The sequence below is a fragment of the Oncorhynchus mykiss genome, chromosome 15, assembly GCF_013265735.2.
Source record: "Oncorhynchus mykiss isolate Arlee chromosome 15, USDA_OmykA_1.1, whole genome shotgun sequence".
Lineage (NCBI taxonomy): Eukaryota > Metazoa > Chordata > Actinopteri > Salmoniformes > Salmonidae > Oncorhynchus > Oncorhynchus mykiss.
In genome coordinates, this window is record NC_048579.1 from 78,570,245 (window position 1) to 78,596,737 (window position 26,493).

At 44.8% G+C, this 26,493-nt stretch overlaps 1 long non-coding RNA gene across 1 annotated transcript; it reads right to left on the reverse strand.

Annotated features, from left to right (window-relative positions):
- Nucleotides 1-3,295: 3,295 nt before the first annotated feature.
- On the reverse strand, nucleotides 3,296-4,078 carry LOC118938869. Its single transcript, XR_005036251.1, has 2 exons — nucleotides 3,964-4,078; nucleotides 3,296-3,556 (listed from the first exon to the last, which is right to left on the reverse strand). It is a non-coding gene; the product is annotated as an uncharacterized LOC118938869 (long non-coding RNA).
- Between the last annotated feature and the right edge of the window lie 22,415 nt (nucleotides 4,079-26,493).

Below are 26,493 nucleotides of genomic sequence, written 5' to 3' on the forward strand. Positions count from 1 at the left end.
CAGAAGCTACTCTTCCTGGGGTCCATTACCTACTGAACAGGCAGAAGCTACTCTTCCTGGGGTCCATTACCTACTGAATAGGCAGAAGCTACTCTTCCTGGGGTCCATTACCTACTGAATATGCAGCAGCTACTCTTCCTGGGGTCCATTACCTACTGAATATGCAGTAGCCACTCTTCCTGGGGTCCATTACCTACTGAACATGCAGTAGCCACTCTTCCTGGGGTCCATTACCTACTGAACATGCAGCAGCCCCTCTTCCTGGGGTCCATTACCTACTGAATATGCAACAGCTACTCTTCCTGGGGTCCATTACCTACTGAACATGCAGGAGCTACTCCTCCTGGGGTCCATTAACTTCTTACGGATCACTGGGACGCGAGCGTCTCATGTTGACAACATCCGGTGAAATTGCAGAGGGCGAAATTCAAATGACAGAAATTGTAATATTAAACATTCATGAAAATACAAGTGTCATACATAATTTAAAAGCTTAACTTCTTGTTAATTCAGCCGCATTGTTCAATTTCAAAAAGGCTTTACCGCGAAAACACACCATGTGATTATCTGAGGACAGCGCCCAGCACACAAAGCATTAATAATGATAATAACATGCATATATTAGCAACTGAGACTGAGGAGCTGGCCGTTTACAATGGGCACCTTTTCATCCAAGCTACACAATACTGCCCCTGCAGCCATAAAAAGTTAAGTAATTTTTCATGCTCAGTTTTCCTGTGTGTATCAAGGATGGTCCACCACCCAAAGAACATCCAGCCAACTTGACACAACTGTGGGAAGCATTGGAGTCAACATGGACCAGCATCCCTGTGGAGCGCTTTCAACACCTTGTAGAGTCCATGCCCCGACGAATGTAGGCTGTTCTGATGGCAAAAGGGGGTGCAACTCAACATTAGTAAGGTGTTCCTAATGTTTTGTACAGTCTGTGTGTTATCTGGTGGAAGGGTGAAATAAATTAAGTTACTCATTAAAACTTCAGGCTAGGTGTCCCGCTAGCAGGACATCTTCTGGTGAAACTGGAGGGCACGCAATTCAAATAAATAATCATAAAAATAACGAATATTAAACACTTAGGAACATACAAGTGTCTTATATCGAATAAAAGCTTAAATTCCTGTTAATCTAACTGCACTGTCCGATTTACAATAGGCTTTACAGCGAAAGCATGCCATGCGATTGTTTGAGGACGGCGCCCCACATAGAAATATTTTTCCACCAGCACAGGTTACATAAATTCACAAAGGGAGGGAGGGACTGGTTCCCTTCACAAAATAGATGGCATCATGAAGCAGGAAAATTATGTGGATATATTGAAACAAAATCTCAAAATTTCAGTCAGGAAGTTAAAGCTTGGTCGTAAATGGGTCTTTCAAATGGACAACGACCCCAAGCATACTTCCAAAATTGTAGCAAAATGGCTTAAGGACAACAAAGTCAAGGTATTGGACTGGCCATCACAAAGCCCTGACCTCAATCACATACAACATTTGTGGGCAGAACTGAAAAAGTGTGTGCGAGCAAGGAGGCCTACAAATCTGCCTCAGTTACAACAGCTCTGTCAGGAGGAATGGACCAAAATTTACCCAACTTATTGTGGGAAGCTTGTGGAAGGCTTCTAACTATCCTCGCTCCTCGCCATGTAAATCTGACATGAGAAAACATCAGGTTTCTAACTATCCTCGCTCCTCAACATGTAAATCTGACAGGAAAGAACATCTGGTTTCTAACTATCCTCGCTCCTCAACATGTAAATCTGACAGGAGAAAACATCAGGTTTCTAACTATCCTCGCCATGTAAATCTGAGAGGAGAAAACATCTGGTTTCTAACTATCCTCAACATGTAAATCTGACAGGAGAAAACATCTGGTTTCTAACTATCCTCAACTTGTAAATCTGACAGGAGAAAACATCTGGTTTCTAACTATCCTTAACATGTAAATCTGACAGGAGAGAACATCTGGTTTCTAACTATCCTCAACATGTAAATCTGAGAGTAGAGAACATCTGGTTTCTAACTATCCTCAACATGTAAATCTGAGAGTAGAGAACATCTGGTTTCTAACTATCCTCAACTTGTAAATCTGACAGGAGAAAACATCTGGTTTCTAACTATCCTTAACATGTAAATCTGACAGGAGAGAACATCTGGTTTCTAACTATCCTCAACATGTAAATCTGAGAGTAGAGAACATCTGGTTTCTAACTATCCTCAACATGTAAATCTGAGAGTAGAGAACATCTGGTTTCTAACTATCCTCAACATGTAAATCTGAGAGTAGAAAACATCTGGTTTCTAACTATCCTCAACATGTAAATCTGAGAGTAGAGAACATCTGGTTTCTAACTATCCTCAACATGTAAATCTGACAGGAGAAAACATCTGGTTTCTAACTATCCTCAACTTGTAAATCTGACAGGAGAAAACATCTGGTTTCTAACTATCCTTAACATGTAAATCTGACATGAGAGAACATCTGGTTTCTAACCATCCTCAACATGTAAATCTGAGAGTAGAGAACATCTGGTTTCTAACTATCCTCAACATGTAAATCTGAGAGTAGAGAACATCTGGTTTCTAACTATCCTCAACATGTAAATCTGAGAGTAGAGAACATCTGGTTTCTAACTATCCTCAACATGTAAATCTGAGAGTAGAAAACATCTGGTTTCTAACTATCCTCAACATGTAAATCTGAGAGTAGAGAACATCTGGTTTCTAACTCTCCTCGCACCTCAACATGTAAATCTGTCATCGTCATCCAGACCCTAAAACCCTCTATTTTTGTCAATCCACTCGTCAGGATTGGAACTTCACAACGTTACACCCAGAAAGGTGAAAGTGTTAAAGTAACAGGAGTTATATTTGGTATTTCCCAAATAGAAAGGCTTTCATCTATTCATTTAAGAACAGGTTTCCATCTCAACCATAATGTTAGCCAAGTTGTTTTGATTGTAAATCCAGGACAGAATTAAAGACAGAATTTGAGGAAGATGTGATAAGGACAACTATTCTCTAATTGTTTGAAATCAGTGGATCCAACATGGATGTAAAACATGCACACAGGATAAATACAATTGTTTATACAATGGAGCTTTCAAATATTTACCCACTGCTAGTGGGGCAACCTTAGCATTTTCTGATTGGTCAATTCTTGGAAGCAATACCATCTGTTTATTGGCTAGCCAGAGCAATTCTTCTGATTGAGATCGAGCACAGCAATGTGATTGGCTGTGTATTATTGACATTGCAATACCCATGAGAAAATACAGTTGAACAGTTTCATTCTATGATTTTATTACCTAAATGTTTTTTATTTTATTGTAGCTTTGTTGACAATAATTAAATGTGTACATTCATTGTGTTATTGCATTAATACAGTCTGAACAGTAGTTATTTGGGGGAAGTTACCAACATAAAAGTGTAATATTGGAATATGTCTGACAAGTGGAAGTCCTGCCCAGTGTGAAAGCCAACACACACAGCCTTACACACTCAGCTCCCTGTATTCTACAGCTGCACTGCTACAGCTTCACCTGGAGGGGCGACAGAAACAACCAGATTAAAGGGACAGGACAAACAAGATAATGTAACTCTGTGTTGTTGTTTGTGTCAAACTGCTTTGCTTTATCTTGGCCAGGTCGCAGTTGTAAATGAGAACGTGTTCTCAACTAGCCTACCTGGTTAAATAAAGGTGTTCTCAACTAGCCTACCTGGTTAAATAAAGGTGTTCTCAACTAGCCTACCTGGTTAAATAAAGGTGTTCTCAACTAGCCTACCTGGTTAAATAAAGGTGTTCTCAACTAGCCTACCTGGTTAAATAAAGGTGTTCTCAACTAGCCTACCTGGTTAAATAAAGGCGAAATTAAATATAAAAAATGTTCACAATCCTCGACTGATTTCAAAACAAGATAAACATGTCATAAATAAATACATCACTCACCCTAACGTCAGGACCAGACTCCACAGACAACAGGTTGGGTTGGTCCTCCTCTTCCTCCTCTTCACCAGTGGGAAACCAGCTAGGATAATATTACACAGACGGATTAGATTACATCAGATTTTAGTTGATTTATTGATTTGATAATTAAAGTATAAGGACACTCCAGCCAGAGACAACATTATATATGACCTCAGTTATATTACTCTGTCAACTAGTAACACAGAGATGGACATCACAGAGATATTAAACATTAACACAGAGATTAACATCACAGAGACATTAATACAGAGATGAACATCACAGAGACAACATTATATATGACCTCAGTTATATTACTCTGTCAACTAGTAACACAGAGATGAACATCACAGAGACATTAATACAGAGATGAACATCACAGAGACATTAACACAGAGATGAACATCACAGAGACAACATTATATATGACCTCAGTTATATTACTCTGTCAACTAGTAATACAGAGATGAACATCACAGAGACATTAATACAGAGATGAACATCACAGAGACATTAACACAGAGATGAACATCACAGAGACAACATTATATATGACCTCAGTTATATTACTCTGTCAACTAGTAATACAGAGATGAACATCACAGAGATATTAAACATTAACACAGAGATGAACATCACAGAGACATTAATACAGAGATGAACATCACAGAGACATTAACACAGAGATGAACATCACAGAGACATTAACACAGAGATGAACATCACAGAGACATTAACATAGAGATGAACATCACAGAGACATTAATACAGAGATGAACATCACAGAGATATTAAACATTAATACAGAGATGAACATCATAGAGACAACATTATATATGACCTCTGTTATATTACTCTGTCAACTAGTAATACAGAGATGAACATCACAGAGACATTAAACATTAATACAGAGATGAACATCACAGAGACATTAAACAGTAACACAGAGATGAACATCACAGAGACAACATTATATATGACCTCAGTTATATTTGTCAGGATTTGGCCAGGGTTGTTCCGGTTTTTGGTCACTAGATGCCCCCATTGTGCTTTTTGACCTTTTGTTTTCCCTTGATCCCCATTATTATTTGCACCTGTGCCTCGTTTCCCCTGATTGTATTTAAACCCTTAGTTTTCCTCAGTTCTTTGCTCTGTGTTTGTATGTTTGCACCCAGCCCTAGTATTCTGTGAACTCTTGTTGATCCCGGTGGACTCTCTTGTGGAATTCTGTTTTTGTTCTTGTTTATTTATTTTTTGAGTATCTTTTGAGGCTTTTTATGCTATTCCTACCACCTTGTGGATTTACCTTTTTGTCTTGGAGGATTACCTTTGTTCTTGTGGAATTCCTTTTGAGGTTGTGGAGTTACATGTTTTCCTGAAGGACTTCTCTTTTTACTTCATTAAATACACCATCTCAAGTACTGCTGTGTCTGCCTCATCTTCTGGGTTCTGCCGACTATTCGTGGCTCAGTAGGTTAAGTGACTGTTTCTCACTCCGGAGACCCGGGTTCGTAACCGGGTCCTGACAGAAACACAGAGCCAAAAATGAACCCAGAGGCAGCCAGTTGCTGTCGGAAAAGGCCCTGGCCTGGGCTACTGCTGTGTGGGATGCCCATAATTCCTGCTGTGCCAGCTACTCTGCCTTTGCTGAGGAATTCAAACGAGTGTTTCAAGGCCCAAGCAGTGGTCCTGACTCAGCCAAACAGCTCCTGACTCTCCACCAAGGTCGGCGCAGCGTGACGGACTATGCCATCCAGTTCCGCACGGTAGCAGCAGCGAGTGGCTGGAACAACGAGGCGCTCACGGTGTGCTTTCTGAAAGGCCTTTCCGACACTATCCAAGATGAACTGGCCACTCGGGAACCACCGGACAATCTCGAGTCCATGATCAAGTTGGCCTCACGCATTGACCAGCGTCTGAGAGAGAGAGAACTCAACCGTAGACCTCTAGCCCCTATCAGTCCCAGCTCCGAGTCCCCACCTTTATCCTCGCTGGCTCCACCGGAACCCATGCAGATAGGACGTATCTCCCAGGCTGAGAGAGACCGCCGGATGAGGGAGCGACGCTGTCTATATTGTGGCAAACCGGGCCATTTCTGTTCCACGTGTCCCGGGCTCCAGGGAAACGCTCTGTCCCGTACAGACCGGGGGGAACTGTAACGGGAAACGTAACCTCCTCCCATTCGTCCAACTCCCGTCTGCTCATTCTAGTCACCCTTTCCTGGGACAACCACAAGCTTCACCTTCAAGCCTTGGTAGACTCTGGAGCCGCAGGTAACTTCATGGATGGTGTCTGGGCGAAGGAGAATGGCGTTCCCTCTGAACCTCTAAGTGACCCCATGAGGGTTACTACATTGGATGGAAGCCCTTTGGGATCTGGACTTGTTACTCATGTCACTACCTCCTTGCGACTTTCAGTTTCACAACACCAGGAATTGATGAACTTTCATTTGATCTCCTGTTCCGAGTTCCCTCTCGTCCTTGGATACCCCTGGCTTCACAGCCATAACCCTCACATCGACTGGTCTGTGGGCACTATCAAGCAGTGGGGTCCAACGTGCCAAGCTACTTGTATTTTCTCGAATTCCCCGAGTACTACTCCCGAGTCTTTAGAATCCATCGACCTGACCCGAGTTCCCGAGTGTTACCATGACCTCAAACTGGTATTTAGCAAACAGAGGGCCACCATGCTACCACCCCATAGACCTTATGATTGCCCCATCGAACTGTTTCCGGGCACTTGCCCCCCCAGGGGTCGGATCTTTTCCCTATCTCCACCCGAACGAGCTGCTACGGATACCTACATCAAGGACGCTCTGGAAGCAGGCCTCATGCGTCCATCCACCTCCCCGGCGGGAGCAGGGTTTTTCTTTGTGGCCAAGAAAGACGGTGGCTAACGTCCTTGCATCGACTACCGGGGACTCAATGCCATAACCGTCCGTAACCGTTACCCGCTACCCCTTATGGCCACAGCCTTCGAACTGCTCCAGGAAGCAGTTGTTTTCACTAAGCTTGACCTGCGGAGCGCATACCATCTTGTGCGGATCAGACCTGGTGATGAGTGGAAGACCGCTTTCAACACGCCTACTGGTCACTATGAATACTTGGTGATGCCCTTCGGCCTGACCAACGCCCCAGCGGTGTTCCAAGCGCTCATAAACGATGTGCTTAGGGATATGCTTAACATATTTGTGTTCGTTTACTTGGATGACATCCTCATCTTTTCGAGCTCTCTTCAAGAACACACAAAGCATGTCAGACAAGTACTCAAACGCCTCCTAGACAGCCATCTGTACGTTAAGCCGGAAAAATGTGAATTCCATTCATCCCGAGTACAATTCCTGGGATTTGTAGTGGAACCCGGTCGAGTCCAAATGGACCCCAGGAAGGTAGGGGCGGTAGCGGATTGGCCCACCCCCAAATCTGTTAAGGAAGTTCAGCGTTTCCTGGGCTTCACAAACTTTTACCGCAAGTTCATCAAGAACTTCAGCTTGGTGGCAGCCCCTCTCTCAGCTTTAACCAAGGGTGGCAATGCAAGGTTTTTGTGGGGAAGAGAAGCTGAGATGGCCTTCCAAGGACTCAAGCAGCGCGTCCTCTCTGCTCCCATCCTGATACTACCGACTACGGATGAACCGTTTGTGGTGGAGGTAGACGCCTCAGAGGTTGGTGTTGGAGCTGTCCTGTCTCAGAGGGGTGAAGACAAGAAGCTTCATCCGTGCGCTTTCTTCTCACACCGGCTTACCCCGGCTGAGAGGAACTACGATGTGGGGGATCGTGAACTCCTAGCGGTTAAGATGGCATTGAAGGAATGGAGACACTGGCTCGAGGGGGCTTCTCACCCGTTTCAAGTGCTCACGGACCACAAAAATCTGGAGTATATCCAGCAGGCGAAGCGGTTGAACTCTAGACAAGCTAGATGGTCTCTTTTCTTCAATCGATTCCAGTTTATCCTCACCTATTGGCCCGGGTCGAAGAATCTCAAACCGGATGCCCTGTCCCGAGTCTACGCTCCTGCCATTCGAGATGACACGGACATGCCTGTCCTTCCTGTTGCTAAGATCGTGGCTCCGATCTCGTGGCAAGTTGAGGATACCGTGAGACGAGCTCAAGCTATCGAACCGGACCCGAAAGGAGGCCCTGCCAATCGGTTGTTTGTCCCCAAGGCAGTGAGGACTCAGGTCCTTCTGTGGGGGCACTCCTCTCGCCTCACCTGTCATCCGGGCGTAGGTCGCACCTTGGAGTTCATCCAGCGTAAGTTCTGGTGGCCTACCATAAGAGAAGACGTTGCCACTTTCGTCAATGCCTGCCCTGTGTGCTGCCAGGGCAAATCTTCTCACCTCCGCCCTCAAGGACTCCTTCACCCTTTACCTGTTCCCCACAGACCCTGGTCCCATATCTCGTTGGACTTTATTACTAGCCTTCCTCCAACCCATGGCAATACTACTATCCTAGTCATAATCGACAGGTTTTCTAAGGCGGCCAGGTTCGTCCCTCTGACTAAGTTACCTTCTGCCAAGGAAACTGCTGAGTTGGTAATTAATCATGTGTTCCGAGTCTTCGGCATTCCTCAAGATATGGTTTCTGACAAAGGTCCCCAGTTCGCCTCAAGGTTTTGGAAGGCCTTCTGCCAACTCATGGGGGCTTCTGCCAGTCTATCTTCAGGGTACCATCCGGAGTCCAACGGTCAAACAGAGAGGATGAATCAAGAGCTGGAAACCACCCTCCGATGTATGACTCGTAACAACCCGTCCACATGGTCGTCCTTCATTGTTTGGGCCGAATACGCGCACAACACCTTGCGCTCCTCCTCCACTGGTATGTCCCCGCACGAGTGTCAGTTTGGCTATGCCCCTCCATTGTTCCCGGACCAGGAGGCAGAAGTCAGAGTGCCTTCAGCCTTGAAGTTCGTCAGACGCTGTCGGCTTATGTGGAGGAAGACCCGTCTTAATCTTATGCGTTCCTCACAGAGGTACCAACAACAAGCCAACAGACGTCGCCGTCCCGGGCCTACCCTGCGCCCCGGCCAGAGAGTCTGGCTCTCCACAAGAGACTTACCACTATGGGTGGAGTCTCGCAAGCTGTCCCAAAAATACATCGGTCCCTTTAAGGTTGCCAGGAGAGTTAACCCAGTTTCTTATCGCCTACACTTACCCAGATCCCTTAAGATTAATCCCACGTTTCACATTTCCTTATTAAAACCTGTTGTTTTTTTCTCCCCTTGTCCCGGCAGACAGACCTCCGCCTCGTGTCATTGGAGGCCAGCCGGCTTATACCGTCCATCGGATACTGGATTCCCGCCGGGTGCAGCGGTCCTGGCAGTATCTGGTGGACTGGGAAGGCTACGGTCCCGAGGAGCGCTCCTGGGTTCCTGCCAAAGACATACTGGACCCTGACCTCATTCGTCGGTTCAGGGCCCTCCACCCCGAGAGAGCTGGTAGGAACGTCAGGAGCCGTTCCTAGGGGGGGGATTCTGTCAGGATTTGGCCAGGGTTGTTCCGGTTTTTGGTCACTAGATGCCCCCATTGTGCTTTTTGACCTTTTGTTTTCCCTTGATCCCCATTATTATTTGCACCTGTGCCTCGTTTCCCCTGATTGTATTTAAACCCTTAGTTTTCCTCAGTTCTTTGCTCTGTGTTTGAATGTTAGCACCCAGCCCTAGTATTCTGTGAACTCTTGTTGATCCCGGTGGACTCTCTTGTGGAATTCTGTTTTTGTTCTTGTTTATTTATTTTTGAGTATCTTTTGAGGCTTTTTATGCTATTCCTACCACCTTGTGGATTTACCTTTTTGTCTTGGAGGATTACCTTTGTTCTTGTGGAATTCCTTTTGAGGTTGTGGAGTTACATGTTTTCCTGAAGGACTTCTCTTTTTACTTCATTAAATACACCGTCTCAAGTACTGCTGTGTCTGCCTCATCTTCTGGGTTCTGCCGACTATTCGTGGCTCAGTAGGTTAAGTGACTGTTTCTCACTCCGGAGACCCGGGTTCGTAACCGGGTCCTGACAATATTACTCTGTCAACTAGTAATACAGAGATGAACATCACAGAGATATTAAACATGAACACAGAGATGAACATCACAGAGACATTAAACATTAATACAGAGAAGAACATCACAGAGACATTAATACAGAGATGAACATCACAGAGACATTAATACAGAGATGAACATCACAGAGACGACATTATATATGACCTCAGTTATATTACTCTGTCAACTAGTAACACAGAGATGAACATCACAGAGATATTAAACATGAACACAGAGATGAAAATCACAGAGACATTAAACATTAATACAGAGATGAACATCACAGAGACATTAATACAGAGATGAACATCACAGAGACGTTTAACATTAATACAGACATCACCTGGTTAATGTGATACACGATAAACTCAGAACCTCCCTGGAACCATAGTAAGAAGTTCTCAGCACGTCCCTGGGACCATAGTAAGACGTCTCAGAACCTCAGAACCTCCCTGGAACCATAGTAAGACGTTCTCAGAACCTCCCTGGAACCATAGTAAGACGTTCTCAGAACCTCCCTGGAACCATAGTAAGACGTTCTCAGAACCTCTCTGGAACCATAGTAAGACGTTCTCAGAACCTCCATGGAACCATAGTTAGACGTTCTCAGAACCTCAGAACCTCCCTGGAACCATAGTTAGACGTTCTCAGAACCTCCTTGGAACCATAGTAAGACGTTCTCAGAACCTCCCTGGAACCATAGTTAGACGTTCTCAGAACCTCAGAACCTCCCTGGAACCATAGTAAGACGTTCTCAGAACCTCAGAACCTCCCTGGAACCATAGTAAGACGTTCTCAGAACCTCCCTGGAACCATAGTAAGATGTTCTCAGAACCTCCCTGGAACCATAGTAAGACGTTCTCAAAACCTCCCTGGAACCATAGTAAGACGTTCTCAGAACCTCCCTGGAACCATAGTTAGACGTTCTCAGAACCTCCCTGCATCCATAGCTAGACGTTCTCAGAACCTCCCTGGAACCATAGTAAGACGTTCTCAGAACCTCCCTCGAACCATAGTAAGACGTTCTCAGAACCTCCCTGGAACCATAGTAAGACGTTCTCAGAACCTCCCTGGAACCATAGTTAGACGTTCTCAGAACCTCAGAACCTCCTTGGAACCATAGTTAGACGTTCTCAGAACCTCCCTGGAACCATAGTTAGACGTTCTCAGAACCTCCCTGGAACCATAGTAAGACGTTCTCAGAACCTTCCTGGAACCATAGTAAGACGTTCTCAGAACCTCCCTGGAACCATAGTTAGACGTTCTCAGAACCTCCCTGGAAACATAGTAAGACGTTCTCAGAACCTCCCTGGAACCATAGTTAGACGTTCTCAGAACGTCCCTGGAACCATAGTAAGAAGTTCTCAGAACGTCCCTGGAACCATAGTAAGACGTTCTCAGAACCTCAGAACCTCCCTGGAACCATAGTAAGACGTTCTCAGAACCTCCCTGGAACCATAGTAAGACGTTCTCAGAACCTCCCTGGAACCATAGTAAGACGTTCTCAGAACCTCCCTGGAACCATAGTTAGACGTTCTCAGAACCTCCCTGCATCCATAGCTAGACGTTCTCAGAACCTCCCTGGAACCATAGTAAGACGTTCTCAGAACCTCCCTGGAACCATAGTAAGATGTTCTCAGAACCTCCCTGGAACCATAGTAAGACGTTCTCAAAACCTCCCTGGAACCATAGTAAGACGTTCTCAGAACCTCCCTGGAACCATAGTTAGACGTTCTCAGAACCTCCCTGCATCCATAGCTAGACGTTCTCAGAACCTCCCTGGAACCATAGTAAGACGTTCTCAGAACCTCCCTCGAACCATAGTAAGACGTTCTCAGAACCTCCCTGGAACCATAGTAATACGTTCTCAGAACCTCCCTGGAACCATAGTTAGACGTTCTCAGAACCTCCCTGGAACCATAGTTAGACGTTCTCAGAACCTCCCTGGAACCATAGTAAGACGTTCTCAGAACCTTCCTGGAACCAGAGTAAGACGTTCTCAGAACCTCCCTGGAACCATAGTTAGACGTTCTCAGAACCTCCCTGGAAACATAGTAAGACGTTCTCAGAACCTCCCTGGAACCATAGTTAGACGTTCTCAGAACGTCCCTGGAACCATAGTAAGAAGTTCTCAGAACGTCCCTGGAACCATAGTAAGACGTTCTCAGAACCTCAGAACCTCCCTGGAACCATAGTAAGACGTTCTCAGAACCTCCCTGGAACCATAGTAAGACGTTCTCAGAACCTCCCTGGAACCATAGTAAGACGTTCTCAGAACCTCCCTGGAACCATAGTTAGACGTTCTAAGAACCTCCCTGCATCCATAGCTAGACGTTCTCAGAACCTCCCTGGAACCATAGTAAGACGTTCTCAGAACCTCCCTGGAACCATAGTAAGACGTTCTCAGAACCTCCCTGGAACCATAATTAGACGTTCTCAGAACCTCCCTGGAACCATAGTTAGACGTTCTCAGAACCTCCCTGGAACCATAGTAAGACGTTCTCAGAACCTCCCTGGAACCATAGTAAGACGTTCTCAGAACCTCCCTGGAACCATAGTTAGACGTTCTCAGAACCTCAGAACCTCCTTGGAACCATAGTTAGACGTTCTCAGAACCTCCCTGGAACCATAGTTAGACGTTCTCAGAACCTCCCTGGAACCATAGTAAGACGTTCTCAGAACCTCCCTGGAACCATAGTAAGACGTTCTCAGAACCTCCCTGGAACCATAGTTAGACGTTCTCAGAACCTCCCTGGAAACATAGTAAGACGTTCTCAGAACCTCCCTGGAACCATAGTTAGACGTTCTCAGAACGTCCCTGGAACCATAGTAAGAAGTTCTCAGAACGTCCCTGGAACCATAGTAAGACGTTCTCAGAACCTCAGAACCTCCCTGGAACCATAGTAAGACGTTCTCAGAACCTCCCTGGAACCATAGTAAGACGTTCTCAGAACCTCCCTGGAACCATAGTAAGACGTTCTCAGAACCTCCCTGGAACCATAGTTAGACGTTCTCAGAACCTCCCTGCATCCATAGCTAGACGTTCTCAGAACCTCCCTGGAACCATAGTAAGACGTTCTCAGAACCTCCCTGGAACCATAGTAAGACGTTCTAAGAACCTCCCTGGAACCATAGTTAGACGTTCTCAGAACCTCCCTGGAACCATAGTTAGACGTTCTCAGAACCTCCCTGGAACCATAGTTTAAAAACGTTCTGTTTTTCCAGGCAGGAAACGTATGGCTTCGTTCCCACAACCAATGTAAAACCAAAAACAAACGTTCCCACAACTGACACAATTTATCTGGATTAACATTCAACTCTTAATCTCAGTTGAAGGAACTGTATTGTGGCCTTTCATGGCTTCCTGTTTCACTGGGGTATAAAAATGAGGTAACACACATGTAAAATCCGTCACTGATCCATCACCATGGGGAAAGACAAAGAAACCGTTCTTATAGTTTCAATAACTCTAAATACTGTTTTTGTATCCTGATCAAATATTGAGTTTGTATATTACTATAAATATTGAGTTTGTATATTACTATAAATATTGAGTTTGTATATTACTATAAATATTGAGTTTGTATATTACTATAAATATTGATCACATTCTCCGTGTACGATCATATATTTTGATACGTTGAATGTTAATATCGTGAAACTACGTTATACATTTTTACCTCCTGTTTCAGGAAGTGATGTCACTGAGTACCGCTCCTATATATAGGACCTTCCACCCCCACCTGGGATATGGATGCCTGATGAAGACCTACAGGGTCGAAACGTTGTAAATAAATATCACCTGGGAGCACGAGCAGCAGTGTGCTGCGTTCTCCTTTCTGTTTTCCATGAGTTCACCTACAAATCCAGCACCTGCTGAAAGCACCTGGATGTGCATGTGTTCTTCAGCTTTTGTATGTGAAAGACAAAGAACACATGGAAGGAAACAAATGGCTGTTGACTGAGAACAGAAAAACTACTGAATCAAACACTAACCACTATTATCAGGGCAACAATAGAGCAGTTTAAACCCACTGGAACAGAGGTAAACTAGCCTGGAAGAGGACGGAAGGTTTGCTGTATCGTGGCGTCTACAAATCTCCAATTAGACGCCACCTCCGTGCCAATAGGTTATTTGGAAGGGTTGCCAGGTGGGGAAAAAAGCCTTTATTGAGATCAACCAACACATGTAAAGGCCAGGAGTTTGATAAACGTCATTGGATTGGAACCAGGTTCAATGGACAGATGAGAGGAACATAGAGCTCTTTGGCAACACACACCAGTGGTGGGTTTGGCCTCAAAAGACGGATTCATACGCAGCAAATAGACCTGTAACGACTGTAAAATATGATGGTGGATCTTTGATCTAATGGGCCTGTTTTGCCTCCACTGGTCCTGGTGACCTTGTAAAGGTCAGCGGATCCATTGTAACGACGTTCGTCTGTAGAAGGAGAAGCGGACCAAAAAGCAGCGTGGTTGTTACTCATGTTTCTTTAATGGAAAATGAACGATACATGAAATAACTTAAATCTACAAAACAACAAACGGAACGTGAAAAACCTATACAGCCTATCCTGTGACAACAAACACAGGGACAGGAACAATCGCCTGGCGGCACTGGCAGCCCCTGGCTGACTGGCGGCACTGGCTGCCCCTGGCTGACTGGCGGCACTGGCGGCCCCTGGCTGACTGGCGGCACTGGCGGCCCCTGGCTGACTGGCGGCACTGGCGGCCCCTGGCTGACGGGCGGCACTGGCGGCTCCTGGCAGACGGGCGGCACTGGCGGCTCCTGGCAGACGGGCGGCACTGGCGGCTCCTGGCAGACGGGCGGCACTGTCCTTGTGAAGGTCAGCGGCTCCATGATCTTTACCAAAGTACCAAGACGTTTTACACCAAAACCTGGCAGCCTCTGAAAGGAGGCTGAACCTTGGCCGCAAGTGAATATTCAAGACAATAACACGGGGAGGGTGCTAGACTATTGAAAACAAGGCTCAGTGGGGTTATCCTCACAAGGGGAGGGTGCTAGACTATTGAAAACAAGGCTCAGTGGGGTTATCCTCACAAGGGGAGGGTGCTAAACTATTGAAAACAAGGCTCAGTGGGGTTATCCTCACAAGGGGAGGGTGCTAAACTATTGAAAACAAGGCTCAGTGGGGTTATCCTCACAAGGGGAGGGTGCTAGACTATTGATAACAAGGCTCCGTGGGGTTATCCTCACAAGGGGAGGGTGCTAGACTATTGAAAACAAGGCTCAGTGGTGTTATCCTCACAAGGGGAGGGTACTAGACTATTGAAAACAAGGCTCAGTGGGGTTATCCTCACAAGGGGAGGGTGCTAGACTATTGAAAACAAGGCTCAGTGGTGTTATCCGTTATCCTCACAAGGGGAGGGTGCTAGACTATTGAAAATAAGGCTCAGTGGGGTTATCCTCACAAGGGGAGGGTGCTAAACTATTGAAAACAAGGCTCAGTGGGGTTATCCTCACAAGGGGAGGGTGCTAAACTATTGAAAACAAGGCTCAGTGGGGTTATCCTCACAAGGGGAGGGTGCTAGACTATTGATAACAAGGCTCCGTGGGGTTATCCTCACAAGGGGAGGGTGCTAGACTATTGAAAACAAGGCTCAGTGGTGTTATCCTCACAAGGGGAGGGTGCTAGACTATTGAAAACAAGGCTCAGTGGTGTTATCCGTTATCCTCACAAGGGGAGGGTGCTAGACTATTGAAAATAAGGCTCAGTGGGGTTATCCTCACAAGGGGAGGGTGCTAAACTATTGAAAACAAGGCTCAGTGGGGTTATCCTCACAAGGGGAGGGTGCTAAACTATTGAAAACAAGGCTCAGTGGGGTTATCCTCACAAGGGGAGGGTGCTAGATTATTGAAAACAAGTCTCAGTGGGGTTATCCTCAAAAGGGGAGGGTGCTAGACTATTGAAAACAAGGCTCAGTGGGGTTATCCTCACAAGGGGAGGGTGCTAGACTATTGAAAACAAGGCTCAGTGGGGTTATCCTCACAAGGGGAGGGTGCTAGACTATTGAAAACAAGGGGTAACAATCATTTTAGTCAAAGGCTCAGTGGGGTTATCCTCACAAGGGGAGGGTGCTAGACTATTGAAAACAAGGCTCCGTGGGGTTATCCTCACAAGGGGAGGGTGCTAGACTATTGAAAACAAGGCTCAGTGGTGTTATCCGTTATCCTCACAAGGGGAGGGTGCTAGACTATTGAAAACAAGGCTCAGTGGGGTTATCCTCACAAGGGGAGGGTGCTAAACTATTGAAAACAAGGCTCAGTGGGGTTATCCTCACAAGGGGAGGGTGCTAAACTATTGAAAACAAGGCTCAGTGGGGTTATCCTCACAAGGGGAGGGTGCTAGACTATTGAAAACAAGGCTCAGTGGGGTTATCCTCACAAGGGGAGGGTGCTAAACTATTGAAAACAAGGCTCAGTGGGGTTATCCTCACAAGGGGAGGGTGCTAGACTATTGATAACAAGGCTCCGTGGGGTTATCCTCACAAGGGGAGGGTGCTAGACTATTGAAAACAAGGCTCAGTGGTGTTATCCTCACAAGGGGAGGGTGCTAGACTATTGAAAACAAGGCTCAGTGGTGTTATCCGTTATCCTCACAAGGGGAGGGTGCTAGACTATTGAAAATAAGGCTCAGTGGGGTTATCCTCACAAGGGGAGGGTGCTAAACTATTGAAAACAAGGCTCAGTGGGGTTATCCTCACAAGGGGAGGGTGCTAAACTATTGAAAACAAGGCTCAGTGGGGTTATCCTCACAAGGGGAGGGTGCTAGATTATTGAAAACAAGTCTCAGTGGGGTTATCCTCAAAAGGGGAGGGTGCTAGACTATTGAAAACAAGGCTCAGTGGGGTTATCCTCACAAGGGGAGGGTGCTAGACTATTGAAAACAAGGCTCAGTGGGGTTATCCTCACAAGGGGAGGGTGCTAGACTATTGAAAACAAGGGGTAACAATCATTTTAGTCAAAGGCTCAGTGGGGTTATCCTCACAAGGGGAGGGTGCTAGACTATTGAAAACAAGGCTCCGTGGGGTTATCCTCACAAGGGGAGGGTGCTAGACTATTGAAAACAAGGCTCAGTGGTGTTATCCGTTATCCTCACAAGGGGAGGGTGCTAGACTATTGAAAACAAGGCTCAGTGGGGTTATCCTCACAAGGGGAGGGTGCTAAACTATTGAAAACAAGGCTCAGTGGGGTTATCCTCACAAGGGGAGGGTGCTAAACTATTGAAAACAAGGCTCAGTGGGGTTATCCTCACAAGGGGAGGGTGCTAGACTATTGATAACAAGGCTCCGTGGGGTTATCCTCACAAGGGGAGGGTGCTAGACTATTGAAAACAAGGCTCAGTGGTGTTATCCTCACAAGGGGAGGGTACTAGACTATTGAAAACAAGGCTCAGTGGGGTTATCCTCACAAGGGGAGGGTGCTAAACTATTGAAAACAAGGCTCAGTGGGGTTATCCGCACAAGGGGAGGGTGCTAGACTATTGAAAACAAGGCTCAGTGGGGTTATCCTCACAAGGGGAGGTTGCTAGATTATTGAAAACAAGTCTCAGTGGGGTTATCCTCACAAGGGGAGGGTGCTAGACTATTGAAAACAAGGCTCAGTGGGGTTATCCTCACAAGGGGAGGGTGCTAGACTATTGAAAACAAGACTCAGTGGGGTTATCCTCACAAGGGGAGGGTGCTAGACTATTGTAAACAAGGCTCAGTGGGGTTATCCTCACAAGGGGAGGGTGCTAGACTATTGAAAACAGGGCTCCGTGGGGTTATCCTCACAAGGGGAGGGTGCTAGACTATTGAAAACAGGGCTCCGTGGGGTTATCCTCACAAGGGGAGGGTGCTAGACTATTGAAAACAAGGCACAGTGGGGTTATCCTCACAAGGGGAGGGTGCTAGACTATTGAAAACAAGGCTCAGTGGGGTTATCCTCACAAGGGGAGGGTGCTAGACTATTGAAAACAAGGCTCAGTGGGGTTATCCTCACAAGGGGAGGGTGCTAGACTATTGTAAACAAGGCTCAGTGGGGTTATCCTCACAAGGGGAGGGTGCTAGACTATTGAAAACAAGGCTCAGTGGGGTTATCCTCACAAGGGGAGGGTGCTAGACTATTGAAAACAAGGCTCATTGGGGTTATCCTCACAAGGGGAGGGTGCTAGACTATTGAAAACAAAGCTCAGTGGGGTTATCCTCACAAGGGGAGGGTGCTAGACTATTGAAAACAAGGCTCAGTGGGGTTATCCTCACAAGGGGAGGGTGCTAGACTATTGTAAACAAGGCTCAGTGGGGTTATCCTCACAAGGGGAGGGTGCTAGACTATTGAAAACAAGGCTCAGTGGGGTTATCCTCACAAGGGGAAGGTGCTAGACTATTGAAAACAAGGCTCAGTGGGGTTATCCTCACAAGGGGAGGGTGCTAGACTATTGAAAACAAGGCTCTGTGGGGTTATCCTCACAAGGGGAGGGTGCTAGACTATTGAAAACAAGGCTCAGTGGGGTTATCCTCACAAGGGGAGGGTGCTAGACTATTGAAAACAAGGCTCAGTGGGGTTATCCTCACAAGGGGAGGGTGCTAGACTATTGAAAACAAGGCTCAGTGGGGTTATCCTCACAAGGGGAGGGTGCTAGACTATTGAAAACAAGGCTCAGTGGGGTTATCCTCACAAGGGGAGGGTGCTAGACTATTGAAAACAAGGCTCAGTGGGGTTATCCTCACTCAGACTAACAATCATCATGACCCCTACCTTTATTCGATTGGTCTTTATTTCTTGTTGAACAAAATGTATTTCTCAAAGCAAATGTATAAAAAATACACTTGGAGCTGAGAATATAGAGTTCATAGAGAACTTAGAGAATATAGAGAATATGGAGAACATAGAGAACATAGAGAACATAGAGAACATAGAGAACATAGAGAATATAGAGAACATAGAGAATATAGAGAATATAGAGAACATAGAGGATATAGAGAACATAGAGAACATAGAGAATATAGAGAACATAGATAACATAGAGAATATAGAGAACATAGAGAACATAGAGAATATAGAGAATATAGAGAACATAGAGAACATAGAGAACATAGAGAATATAGAGAATATAGGGAACATAGAGAATATAGAGAACATAGAGAACATAGAGAATATAGAGAACATAGATAACATAGAGAACATAGAGAACATAGAGAATATAGAGAATATAGAGAACATAGAGAACATAGAGAACATAGAGAACATAGAGAATATAGAGAATATAGAGGATATAGAGAACATAGAGAACATAGAGAATATAGAGAACATAGAGAACATAGAGAATATAGAGAACATAGAGAATATAGAGAATATAGAGAACATAGAGAACATAGAGAATATAGAGAACATAGAAAACATAGAGAATATAGAGAACATAGAGGATATAGAGAACATAGAGAACATAGAGAATATAGATAACATAGAGAACATAGAGAACATAGAGAACATAGAGAATATAGAGAATATAGAGAACATAGAGAACATAGAGAATATAGGGAACATAGAGAACATAGAGAACATAGAGAACATAGAGAACATAGAGAATATAGAGAATATAGAGAACATAGAGAATATAGAGAACATAGAGAACATAGAGAACATAGAGAACATAGAGAATATAGAGAATATAGAGAACATAGAGAACATAGAGAATATAGAGAACATAGAGAACATAGAGAACATAGAGAACATAGAGAATATAGAGAACATAGAGAACATAGAGAACATAGAGAACATAGAGAACATAGGGAACATAGAGAACATAGAGAATATAGAGAATATAGAGAACATAGAGAACATAGAGAACATAGAGAACATAGAGAACATAGAGAATATAGAGCAGTATTGGTATTATTTATTTTAAACAGTCTTTTTAGTTCATCTTTATCAAGAGATCCAGTAATTCTGGTCCCCACTGTTACAGAATGATCAATATTGGTGCCCACCACTAGTAACATCTCTGTAATATATAATGTCATCGCTGTAACATGATATTACGAATAACAGGAACCTGTGTTTAAAGTACCAGGACTTTGTCAACTAACCCGGTAGATTTCTGGTCCTCTTCAGGTTGAAGTTGACATGTAGAAGTTTGTAAGCCAGTGTTATATTTGCATGACATCGCATGATTGGGTGTTGCCCACAGGCATGTATCTTCTTGACAAGTTGAACCCCCCCAGGCCTTTCTATCTCAATTATAATAGTATGTAAAGTAGTTGGAGTACGTTGCACCCTGCTAGGCCTTTCTATCTCAATTATAAGACTATGCAAAGGAATTGAAGTGCGTTGCACCCTGCTAGGCCTTTCTATCTCAATTATAATAGTAGGGAGAGACTTTAATGTTCTGACAATAACAATGTAGAGGTAGATCTCCTTTAACAGCATCTGCTGGGCTGCATTCCATGTGGTTGAAACCACAGTAAAAGTTAGCATGAAAGCAGGGTGTGTAGAGATGGTGATGAGGATGCTTAACCCTTGTGTGGTGTTCGGGTCTGTCTGACCCATTTTCAATGTTTATTAAAAGAAAGATTACACAATTTTATATTTTTTTGTCATTTTCTGTGACAAATAAAACATTTTAATTCAAATTAAACATTCTGATCATTTATAGTACATATGTGGTGTTTGGGTCCACTGGACCAGAGGGTAATGAAAGTGTGTCTGTGTCTGTGTCTGTGTGTGTGTGTGTGTGTGTGTGTGTGTGTGTGTGTGTGTGTGTGTGTGTGTGTGTGTGTGTGTGTGTGTGTGTGTGTGTGTGAGTGAGTGAGTGAGTGAGTGAGTGAGTGAGTGAGTGAGTGAGTGAGTGAGTGAGTGAGTGTGTGTGTGTGTGTGTAGGTGAAAACAAGTACAAATGAAACAAATGTATGCAGTGTGCCGACACTGTCTTCCTCTTCCCTGGGCATGCTGTTTCAACAGAGCACCAATAACCTATTTGTCTCCCTGCCTTGTCTGTTTGTCTCCCTGCCTTGTCTGTTTGTCTCCCTGCCTTGTCTGTTTGTCTCCCTGCCTTGTCTGTTTGTCTCCCTGCCTTGTCTGTTTGTCTCCCTGCCTTGTCTGTTTGTCTCCCTGCCTTGTCTGTTTGTCTCCCTGCCTCGTCTGTTTGTCTCCCTGCCTTGTCTGTTTGTCTCCATGCCTTGTCTGTTTGTCTCCCTGCCTTGTCTGCTGGTCTACCGTTATTCTCATACTCTTTACCCGTGGTAGTGTGAAAAACTACACAATGTCTTGCAGGAACCTTTTCGATGTTATTACAATACATTACTTCAATACATTATTCCAATACATTGTAAAACACTCTACCCCGGCCCGGTGCAAATGGAGGAGGAACACAACAAATCACTAGCTTTGCATGTGTGGCTCCTTTCCACAATCAATCAGTATGGCAGAAAGAATCTCTGCTCAGAGGGCCTTAGAAATCATCTTTGCAGATAGAGATGCTAGTGTGGAAGGAGCGTCTCTGACAGTGAGTTGTAAGAAGAGGATGAGATTGACCTTCAGCTAGCCCCAGGACCAGCCCGGCAGCAGAAAGCCTCAGGACCAGCCCTTCAGCAGCCAGCCCCAGGACCAGCCCGTCAACAACCAGCCCCAGGACCAGGACCAGCCCGTCAGCAACCAGCCCCAGGACCAGCCCGTCAGCAGCCAGCCGCAGGACCAGCCCTTCAGCAGCCAGCCCCAGGACCAGCCCTTCAGCAGCAAGCCTCAGGACCAGCCCATCAGCAACCAGCCTGTCAGCAACCAGCCCGTCAGCAGCCAGTCCCAGGACCAGCCCGTCAGCAGCCAGCCCCAGGACTAGCCCGTCAGCAACCAGCCCCAGGACCAGGACCAGCCCGTCAGCAACCAGCCCCAGGACCAGCCCGTCAGCAGCCAGCCGCAGGACCAGCCCTTCAGCAGCCAGCCCCAGGACCAGCCCTTCAGCAGCAAGCCTCGGGACCAGCCCATCAGCAACCAGCCCTTCAGCAGCCAGCCCCAGGACCAGTCCGTCAGCAGCCAGCCCGTCAGCACCCAGCCCCAGGACCAGTCCGTCAGCAGCCAGCCCCAGGACCAGTCGGTCAGCAATCAGCTCAACAGCAACCTGCCGTAGGAGAAATATGAATGTCAACAAATTGTGAAATTGAATGGTGTTCTTGGCCAGGGCATGAGCCACCCAACATGGTTGCCAATGTGATAAGGATGCAACCAGGGCCGATGTGGATGGAGGTTATTCATGTACAGGACATACATTCTTCTTTTGAACTGTTCATCCCAGACACCATCCAGAAAATCATTCTGGACTGCACGAATATGGAGGGAAGGCGATGTTTTTGGAGAGAGATGGACCAAACTCATTTAAATGCATACTTTGGGGGTCTTATCCTTGCTGGTGTTTTCAGGTCCAATGGGGGATCACAGAATCCCTGTGGGATGCAGAAACTGACAGAGAATTTTTCCGTGCAACAATGTCTCTGGAAAAGTTCCACATTTATTTCCAGGATTATCCGCTTCAATAACCGAGACACCAGACCAGCTCGGTTGTAGAGAGACAAGCTATCTGCAATCAGGTCAGTGTGGGACAAGTGGGTGGACCGCCTTCCCCTGTTTTACAACCCTGGGCCCAACGTTACTATTGATGAGCAGCTTATGCCATTTAGAGGCCGCTGCCCCTTCAGGCATTACATACCGTCTAAATCCGCAAAATATGGAATCAAGATCTGGGCTGCCTGTGATGCTGCTTCATCATATGTGTAGAACTCATAAGTGTATACAGGGAAGCCAGATGGAGGAGCCTCTGAGAAGAACCAAGGGATGAAGGTTCTCCTGGACGTGACATAGGGACACAGTGGCCACCACATCACATGCAATAACTTCTTTATTCGCAAACCTGGGACAGGAGCTCCTCAAGAGGAAGCTGACGATGGTAGGAACAGTACGAAATAAAGCCAGAGCTCCCACCTCAGCTGTTGAATAAATGGAACAGGCCTATCAATTCCTCTAAGTTTGTGTTCACAGCTGACACGTCCCTAGTGTCCTACGTGCCAAAGAAAGGCAAAAATGTGGTACTCGTGAGTACGCTGCATAGGGATGGAGAATTTTATTTTAAAAAATGTTTTCAACCTTAATTTAAGAACAAATTCTCATTTAAAATGATGGCCTACCGGGGAACAATTGGTTAACTGCCTTGTGCAGGGGCAGAATGACAGATTTTGTGGCCAGGAACATCTAAAACCAGAAATCATAATGGATTACAAGGCCACAAAAGGAGGGATTGAAAATGTAGACAAGTTGGTGACTGGCTACAGCTGCAACAGAAGAACCCTACGCTGAACCCTACCCGGTGATATTCTTCAACATCTTGGACATCTCGGTGTACAACATGTTTGTCACCTGGATGGCGTTGAACCCAGATTGGAACAGAGGGAAGCTCCAGAGGAGACGGCTCTTTCTCGAAGAGCTGGGAAAGGCATTGGTAAGACCTCAAATCCAGGAGGCAACATATCCCAAGGACCCCAGCTTCTGCAACCATCGTGAGGAGGATTCAGGAGGAAGATGCTGGTGTCACATCTGCCCAATCCATTATTAATGGATAATGATTTTACCATTATCCATTATCCTTTACATGTATTTAAAATCAGTCCTTTTGACTGTAAAAAGTAATGTTTTGTTAATTAATACGGAGAGGATTTGCCATGTACAGTATAGACCCATAAACTGATTCAGTGTAATAAATAAAAAAATATTAAATGTTGATAGGATTATTTAGTTTGTTAGGATCCCCATTAAAACCTCTTTGCGCACGGATCCCGCTAGCTTTCCAGTGAAATCGGAGCGCGCCAAATTCAAAATACAAAATCGTAATATTAAACATTTATGAAAATACAAGTGTCATACTTGATTCTTTAGCTTAGAATCTTGGTAATCGAACCGCGTTGCTCGATTTACAATAGGCTTTCGGCGAAAGCATAGCATTCGATTATCTGAGGACAACGTCCCACAACAACATATGTTTTCAAACCAGCACAGGCATCACAAAATCATAAATGGCGCTAAAATACATCACTTACCTTTGAAGATCTTCCTCTGTTTGCAATCCCAAGGGTTCCAGCTACGCAATGAATGGTCGTTTTGTTCGATAAAGTCCTTCTTTGCATCCCCAAAAGTCTGTTTAGTAGGCATCATTGAGTTCAATAATCCACCAGTTGCATAAAAATAAGTCCCCAAAGGTCCCGCTAAAGTTCGTCCAAACAAGTCAAACGACATTTCTAATTCATCCTCAGGTAGTATAATATTTAAATAAATGATCATCTTTTATACGGAGGCTAGTATGTTCAATAGGGAAGGAAAATAACGAAGAGCTCGCCCTCATTCACGCGCGCATAGACTATTTTTGCCTTAGTGCTCCCCTTGGATAAACTACTATTCCTCGTTGGTTTTTCAGAAAACAAGCCGGAATCTATGTATAAAGACTGTTGACATCTAGTGGAAGCCATAGGAACTGCAATCTGGGAGGCGGACGTCATAGTTTTCAATAGCTTCAGATTTCCCCCAATTATGGATTTCCCCCAATTATACCAATTATATGTTTATCCTAGCTTCTGGGCCTGAGTAACAGGCAGTTTACTTTGGGCACGTCAGACAGGCGAAAATTCAGGAAACTAGACCGTGTACTGAAACAGTAACGACTTAAAATGCAGCAGCAACTCTTCCAAGGGTCCATTAACTACTGAATATGCAGCAGCTAATCTTCCTGGGGTCAATTACCTACTGAATATGCAGCAGCTACTCTTCCTGGGGTCCATTACCTACTGAACATGCAGCAGCCACTCTTCCTGGGGTCCATTACCTACTGAATATGCAGCAGCTACTCTTCCTGGGGTCCATTACCTACTGAACATGCAGCAGCTACTCTTCCTGGGGTCCATTAACTTCTTACGGATCACTGGGACGCTAGCGTCTCACCTCGACAACATCCGGTGAAATTGCAGAGGGTGAAATTCAAATGACAGAAATCGTAATATTAAACATTCATGAAAATACAAGTGTCATACATAATTTAAAAGCATAAATTCTTGTTAATTCAGCCGCATTGTTCGATTTCAAAAAGGCTTTACAGCGAAAGCACACCATGTGATTATCTGAGGACAGCGCCCAGCACACAAAGCATTACATACATTTTCCAACCAAACAGAGGCATCACTTACCTTGAAGATCTTCATCTGGTTGCAATCACAAGGGTCCCAGCTACATAACAAATGGTCCTTTTGTTCTTATATATATATATATATATCCCAAAAAAGTCAGTTTCATTGGCGCGCTAGACTCAGTAATCCACCGGTTCAAAATGCATAAAAATGAATCCCGTAAATTACCAATAAACTTCTTCCAAACATATTAAACAACGTTCCTAATCAACCCTCAAGTACCCTAATATGTAAATAAACTATAAACTTTAAGACGGAGAATACCGGAGACCATTAAAACTTATTAACTTGTTATGGCTGCAATCCTGATATTGGGATAAGTGTCATCAACAACCGCTGAATAGCATAGCGCTACATTCAATAAATATTACTACAAATATTTATATTCATGAAATCCCAAGTGCATAATTGGAAAACACAGCTTAACCTTTTGTTAATCCACCTGTCGTGTCAGATTTTGAAAATATGCTTTATAGCGAAAGCAATCCAAGCATCAGGTAGCTCGGTCACGAAAATCAGAAAAGCAATCAAATTAATCGTTTACTTTTGATCTTCGGATGTTTTCACTCACGAGACTCCCAGTTACACAGCAAATGTTCCTTTTGCTACATAAAGATGATTTTTATATCCAAAATACCTCCGTTTGTTTGTCGCGTTATGTTCAGAAATCCACAGGAAAGAGCGGTCACGACAACGCAGACGAAAATTCCAAATAGTTTCCATAATGTCCACAGAAACATGTCAAACGTTTTTTATGATCAATCCTCGGGTTGTTTTTAAAATATATAATCAATAATATATCAACCGCAAATGTCTTTCACAAATGTATTTTACAGTAGGAGAGGGAAAAGCAATACCTGTCCAAATTCTGTTGCGTGAGCAACTTGACGCGATGTTATCGTTCTGGCTCATTTTTCAAAATAAAAGCCTGAAACTATGTCTGAAGACTGTTGACACCTTTTAACTTGTTAAAGATATTGGTTCCCATTTGGGAATCAATCCTCCCACGTTCAGCTGAAACGGTGGCGCATGGAACGCAAAAATATTCTTAGAAATATTTAACCTCCACACATTAACAAGTCCAATAGCTCAAATGAAAGATAAACACCTTGTTCATCTAGCCAGCAAGTCAGATTTCTAAAATGTTTTACGGCGAAAACATAGCACATATATATGTCAAACCACCACCAGACACAGCTCATTTGAATAGCCAAAACATGCAATCAACAAACGCAGGATTAAAAAATAAATCGTTCACTAACC